The sequence below is a fragment of the Myotis brandtii genome, unplaced genomic scaffold, assembly GCF_000412655.1.
Source record: "Myotis brandtii unplaced genomic scaffold, ASM41265v1 scaffold454, whole genome shotgun sequence".
Lineage (NCBI taxonomy): Eukaryota > Metazoa > Chordata > Mammalia > Chiroptera > Vespertilionidae > Myotis > Myotis brandtii.
In genome coordinates, this window is record NW_005367354.1 from 39774 (window position 1) to 47032 (window position 7259).

At 44.6% G+C, this 7259-nt stretch overlaps 1 protein-coding gene across 1 annotated transcript in view; it reads right to left on the minus strand.

Annotated features, from left to right (window-relative positions):
* Window positions 1-4183, minus strand: part of FAM179A (family with sequence similarity 179, member A) — a gene marked incomplete at its 3' end in the record, with an annotated part of 41379 nt that extends 37196 nt beyond the window's left edge. Inside the window, exons 1-2 of the mRNA XM_014546608.1 lie at window positions 4108-4183; window positions 3152-3308 (exon numbers count right to left, since the gene is read on the minus strand). The remainder of the gene's footprint in view (window positions 1-3151; window positions 3309-4107) is intronic.
* Window positions 4184-7259: the final 3076 nt, after the last annotated feature.

Here is a 7259-nt window from a genome sequence, read left to right on the forward strand (position 1 = left end):
TGCCCCGTGTTCTTTGCAGAGGAATTGGCAGGCGTAAGAAATACAGAGCAGGGAGAGCTGGCGGAAGGCTAGCCACACATCCAGGAGGCCGGGCCGACACTCGCTGACCTAACCCGCTCCCGGCCTTCCCAGTACTTCCTGGGTTCTCTCCTCTTCTCTGCGATACCACCCAGGGCAGGCCGCCCGGGAAGGAGCAGCTTTCATTAACCAAGCTCCAGGAGGGGCCAGCCTGGAGCCAGAACCACAGGCTCACGGGGCTCCACCAGGAGGCGCTCCACTCCAGGCCCCTGGGCCGCAAGCTGGCCGGCTGGCTGGCTGCAGGGAACTAATGAAGGCTCCACCGGAGGCCCAGCAAGGAGGTGCTTCCTCCAACCAGGAGGCCTGGCGGCGGCGAGGGGCAGCAAGAGACTCCCTGAGCTTTGTGTCGCCCCCCTGAGAGCTAGGTATGAAGATACCTGCGTTTACAGGTGGGAACACTGAGGCCCGGGAGGTTACCCCTGTCCAAGTTCAGGTGGGGACAGGATAAGGTCGGCCTTGATGTCCCTCAGCTCCACCTGGCAGAGGGCGCATGTGCATCGCCCCCCAAACCCTCCCTCGCATCACAGCCCCAGAGTCGGAGCTTCTAAAATTGAGACCCGATGGTCACTGCCCAGCCAGCGGCTCCCGGTGTCTTCGGGGTAAAGGTCACACTCAGCACCTCGGCCGACAAGCCCCTCCAACCCTGCCTGCCCTGTCCCTCGGCAGTGTCTCTGCTTGCTCCCCTCACTCACATCCTGTCCCTGCTGGGTGTCGAACATAAAGCATTTCCCGAAACTGCCTGTGCCACTCTGTGCCAGATGCTAGAAGTACAGAGAGCACAGGCTGTGCTCGGGAGCTGAGTGATGGAGAAACTCTGACAGGTGCATGTTTTTTTGCGTTTACATTTGTTTCACAAAACAGAAGTGGGGAAGGGCTGGGCTGGAGGCCCTGGTCCTGGGATAGGTCTGGCCAACGGCATGATTCCAGAATGTAGCTGGAGTGAAACATAGGACCCACCTATGCGGGGGACTGCATGGCCCATTTCCCCCACATCCCAGAATCAACCCGCTATAAAGGGCACAGGGAATGGGAGGGGAGGGGAGGCATGAGAAACATTCACCAAGATATATCATATACCGGGTCATAAAAAAAGTCTCGGTAAATATAATGAATTATATACAGAGGATGTTCTCTTACCACAACAGAATTAAATTAGAAATTATTAACAGAAAGCTCTTCGGGAAATCCCCAAATATTTGGAAATTAAAAATCATGCTTCTAAATAATCCATGCGTCGAAGGAGAACACACAAAAGAAAAATGGGGAATGTTTTGTACTGAATGAAAACAAAAACACAGCCTATAAAATTTGCAGGGTGCAGCTAAAGCAGTGCTTAGAGGAAAGGGTTAGCTGGAAACAACCCAAATCTCCATCAACAGGGGAATAAATAAGTTGTAGCATATCCATACAATGGAATACCACTTGGCAACAACAACAACAACAACAACAAAATAAACTGTAGATACATGCAACAATAGCACCAAATCTCAAAAACAGCATGTTGAGTAGCCTTCATGGAAACTCAGAATCAAAAGAGTGTATGTATATGATTGTATTTATATGAAGCTCTTGGAAAGACATATATTCTATAGTGACAGAAAGCATATCAGTGGTTGCCACAGACTGTGGGAAGAGGGATATTGGGAATATTGGGGATTTCCTGGGAAGATGCACGGGGAACCTTTTGGGGTGATGGAAATTTCCTGTAACTGGATTATATCATGGTTATACAGGCGTAAACATTTGTTGGAACCCATTGAGCTGTACATATCAAATGTATGCTTTTATTAATTGTAAATTATACCCAATAAAGGCTTTTTTTTTTTTTTTTTACCAGCATCACTAACAATGAGACAATGTTTCATTATCTCACCTCCTGGTGTGTTACAATATGAAGTATATACATCATGACAAGATCTCATGTCAAAACTATTACACCTCAATCTAATCAAGCCTTAAGATCTGTGCTGCTCCATACCATAGCCACATTTAACGTAAATTAATGAATGAAAATATAATTTAAAATTTGTTTACTCAGCCACACTGGCTACATTTTAAGGGCTCAATGCCCACACGTGGCTAGTGACTACCATACTGGGCATCAGCGAAGATTTTCGTCCTCACAGAATGGTCTGTTGGATAGTACTGACATATAACAGTCCAGCTACAGAACATAGAGGGATAGGGGCACGAGTTAAACCACAATAAGGGAGCAGTCAATCCAGCATGTGTTACACAGGAAGCGGTCACAACTAGCAGCTTTCCTCCAGATGCCTGGTCCAGGATCAGAAGAAATTTGCACAAAGCAAGGCTGGCACCTAGTGGTTGTTTTTTATATTGACACTGTCCTTCTAACCCAAAAAGTAACAGGGCGATCTGGCTAGGGGTGGTGAGCAGGCGAGAAAAACTCCGGGCAGCCACCCAATTCAGCCAATCAGAGCAAGCGCAGTGAGCAACCCCGGCGTGCAATCTGAACTCCACACGCAGGATGTCTGGCGAGGGAGAAAGGATTTGGGGACACCTGAGAAAAATGGGCTGTATGTAGCCTCTACGTTCATCAAAACTCACTTTAGTATCTCAAAACTAGACAGTCTTCAAGGACCTCAGCTCTAAGCTGAGTTGCTAGTTTCTAGATGCACCTGTTAAGCATCTGTCAGCAGCTTAACTGTATCCTTGTTGCTTCCTACAAGGCCCGGGCCAATGTCATGTTCTCATCCTTTCTTACAAGAATGCATTTCTGTGTTTACTTGTCTAATTCTAATTTATTTCTTAATGCGGTGTCTAACCAAATTCATAGAAAGGAGAAAAGTGGTTGTCAGGGGCTGGGGGAGCGGGCAGTGGGGAGTTAGTATTTAATGGGGACAGTTTCAATTCGAGAGGATGAAAAGGTTATGGAGATGGTGGTGATGGTGGCACAACAATGTAAATATACTTAATGCCACTGAACCGAAAACTTAAAAAATGGTTAAAATGGTAAATTTGTATTATGCATATTTTACCACACTTAAAAAAATAGAGGTATTTTTCAAATGCTTAAGCTGTGAGGTTGACACCCGCTCAGCTCACCACGAACCTGGGTTCTGGCAGGAAGGCAGACTCTTCGCAGGGGCAAACTAAGTCACCAGTGTGGTGTGGCGCCGCCCCAAGCATGGGTGGTGGGACGTGGTGGGCACCTGGACCAAGATGCAGCCGCCGTCTCCCAGGATGGGCAGCGGGAATGGCTCCGGCTCCTGCAGGTAGCAGCACACACTCAGACAAGGCAGCTGTGGGCTCCATAGCCTTCTTAAGGCGTGGGGAGGGCGAGGCCTTCTGGGGCAGACGAGAATGGACAGCAACCTTTAAACTAGAGCCACAAAAGAGCAAAGGGGATTGTTACTGGGCTCCTGCTGGGGTCAAGGCACAAGTGGGGACAGCGGAGCTCACCAGGGCAGTAAATACCCTGACTTCCTCCCCTCCCACCCATCAAGTCCTTCCAGGACCTCGCACTGGCTGATCCCACCAGAAGCCGGGCAAAGGAGCCGGGCTGGCGCAGTGTGTGAAACTCAGCCTTCCAGTGCATAGAGCAGATGGAGAAGGGAGGAGAGTGGACCAGAGAGGCAGAGAATATCCACCTTCCCTGAAAATCAGCAGGTGGCTGGATTGTAGGACTGGAAGGCAGCAAAAGACAGGGAGGACTACGGGGCAGCAGGACAATAGCTAAGGGACTGTACCAAGGTCCTATGGTTTTCCCCCACCTACTCGAAATCCTTCCTGAGGCCCAGCTGTTCCCTTCTGTACTGAGATTCTTTGAAATTACAATACATTTATTTTTGCTTATGCTGCCTCTAGTTAAGTTTTTGTTTCTTACAACCAAAGAACCTTTACTTAATAATATGGACAATTAAAAAGGCAAAGATATGTTTAGGAAAATATGTCAAAGAGATATAAAGTTACCAACAATAAAAAATGAATTATAAAGCTACAATAGTTCAAACTAACGTACTGGCACAAGAAGAGATCAGTGGACTGGGATGAAAAGCTGAAACACACCTGCCGTATGACAAAGCAAGCCCCCAGGGCAGTAACTCCGTTATACCCGTTTGCTGTAACCAGTTCCCACACTGGGTGGCTCAGACAACAGGCACTTCTTCCTCGTTCGCAAAGCTGAGAGTCCAGATCAAGGTGCCCGCAGAGCTGGTCCCCGGGAGAACCTGCTGAGTTTGCAGATGGCCATCTTCTCGATGCCCCTCCGTCTGCAGAGAGCAGAGGAAGCAAGCCCTCTCACCTCTTCTTATAATGACCATAATCCTACCAGGAGGGCTCCCGAAGGCCCCCACTTCAAACACCATTACGTTGGGGATTAGGGTTTTGACAAATGAATTTGGGGAGAATACAAATTCAGTCCACAACAAGCAGTATTCAACCGTGTGCAGAAAACTGGTACGGGGGTGGGGGGAGAGAAAGCACCCCGAGAGCCTCACCTCACTGACGCACTGACACACAGAATTCCATGTGCATTAGAGCAGCAGCTTTCAAATGTCTTACCCACAGAACACCTTTTACATTGTACCCTCGCGTATATAAACCCCTCTAAAGCAATTACCCTTAACTACATGCAATGCACTAGTATTTTCCATATTAATTACCTCTCTACTTTGAAAAATGGTGGTTGCAACCCACTTTATTTCACAACCAGTGCATTGACAAATAACTACCAGTTACTAGAAAGGTAAATTTTTTTAAAAAAAAATTACAGATATAACATGACTAGAACAAAATACAAGGAGAAAGTTTTTAAGCTTAAAAACAAGAAAACTATTTTAAAAAATAGCATCAAGGAAAAAAATTAAAGGACAAGTTGGAGAAAATGTTTGTAGCATGTTTGGCAAGGAATATCTTTAATATATGAAAAGCTTTTACAGGTAAATAAGACAATCCCTTTAAGCACAGACAAGGACCTGAACCCGCAATACTTTAAAGCAGCGGTTCTCAACCTGTGGGTCGCGACCCTTTTGGGGGTCGAACGACCCTTTCACAGGGGTCACCTAAGACCATCGGAAAACACATATATAATTACATATTGTTTTTGTGATTCATCACTATGCTTTATGTTCAATTTATAACAATGAAATTGGGCGTCACCACAACATGAGGAACTGTATTAAGGGGTCGCGGCATTAGGAAGGTTGAGAACCACTGCTTTAAAGAAACACAAGTGGCAATGAAAACAGCAGGCGAACTGAGTCTCATGATGAGATGGAAACACAAGCACGGCTTGTGGGCTTAACATCTATGCAACCTTTTTGGGAAAGAATTTGGGCAAATTTTTTAAGTCTGAGAGAATATTCTTGCATTTTAGTAACATCCCTCCTAGGAGTATCTCACAAGAGTACCTTTAAAGAAACATAAAATGCAAGAATGTTCATTGTAGCATTACTTCTAACAAATTATTACAGAACATTTAGTTAAAGTGTAACACAAGTGGAATACTAATAGCCACAAGGAACATTATTTCAAAAGATAATTAACTATATATGATGTGACGTTTAAAACATATGATCCAAATTTCGTAAGAAAAATGTGTGCACACATGCAAAAAGATTAAAAGGAGACACAAGAAAACATTACAAATGGTTGACTCTATGTTCCTTCTTTATGCTCTTTGGTTGTTGATAGTATTACAGATAGCTCCCATCCCTCCCCCCATTTACCCTTCTCCTCCCAGCACCGACCCACCTCCCACAGGTCTTCACTACCCTACTGCCCATGTCCATGGGCTATGCATGTAAGTTCTTGGGTTTATCTCTTCTTGTCCCTGCAACCCCACATCGAGGTATGTCAGTTTGTTCCATGCCTCCATGCTTTGGGTCTTATTTTGTTGGTCAATTCATTTTGTTCATTAGATTGCACAAGTGAGATCATGTGATATTTGTCTTTCTCACTTTGGCTTATTTCACTTAGCATAATATTTTCTAGGTCCATCCATGCTGTCCCAAAGGGTAACGGATCCCTTTTTCACAGCTGCATAGTATTCCAGTGTAATTTCCCACTGCTTTTTTATCCATTCATCTACAGATGGGTAACTTGGGCTGTTTCCAAATCTTAGCTATTGTAAATAACGCTGCTATGAACATAGAGGTGCATATATTCTTTCTGATTGGTGTTTTTAGGATATATTTCCAGAAGTGGGATTACTGGGTCAAACGCAAGTTCCATTTTTAATTTTGGGACTTAATGCTGCACCAATCTACATTCCCACCAGCAACATCTTTACTTTTAAAACAATAGATTACAAGAAATATTCAAAGTGATGAATACCAAGAACCTATAACCAAGATTACTTTATCCAGCAAAGCTATCATTCAGAAGTGAAGGTCAGATAAAGAGCTTCACAGATAAGAAAAAGCTAAAGGAGTTCATCACCACCAAACCAGTATTATATGAAATGCTGAAAGGTATCCTTTAAGAAGAGGAAGAAGAAGAAAAAGGTAAAGATACAAATTATGAACAACAAATACACATCTATCAACAAGTGAATCTAAAAATCAAGTGAATAAATAATCTGATGAACAGAATAAACTGGTGATTATAATAGAATCAGGGACATAGAAAGGGAATGGACTGACTATTCTGGGGGTGGGGGGGAAAGGGTGTGGGGGGTGCGGGAAGAGATTGGACAATAATCGTGCACCTATGGATGAGGACAGTGGGTGGGGAGTGAGGGCAGAGGGTGGGGTGGGAACTGGGTGGAGGGGAGTTATGGTGGGAAAAAAGAGGAATCAATGTAATAATCTGAACAATAACGATTTAATTAAAAAAAAAACACAATAGATTTAAAAATACATTAAAGAAAAGGGAGAAAATATTTAATTCATTTTTCACTTGTGGAAAAGGACTGTTTACCCATAGGCTCTGTTTCAATTTCTTAAAAGTGCCAGAGACCATAGAGAGTTTCCCTAAGAAACTTGGGCCCCATCCTCCCCTCCCATATTGGAAAAATGTCTAACAATTCATGGTTCTATAAAGAACCCCTTTTGCCCTGTGCTGCACTTTGGGGTTCAGTGTCCCAGACATTGTCCCATTTGATTCTCCCAGCATCCTTGTGTCAGACAGCATTACCGTTATTCTGTTACGGACCAAAGGAAAAAATAAATCAAGTAGGTGTTTCATTGCCATGCTGCAGTCTAGGCCCAGAATTGGCG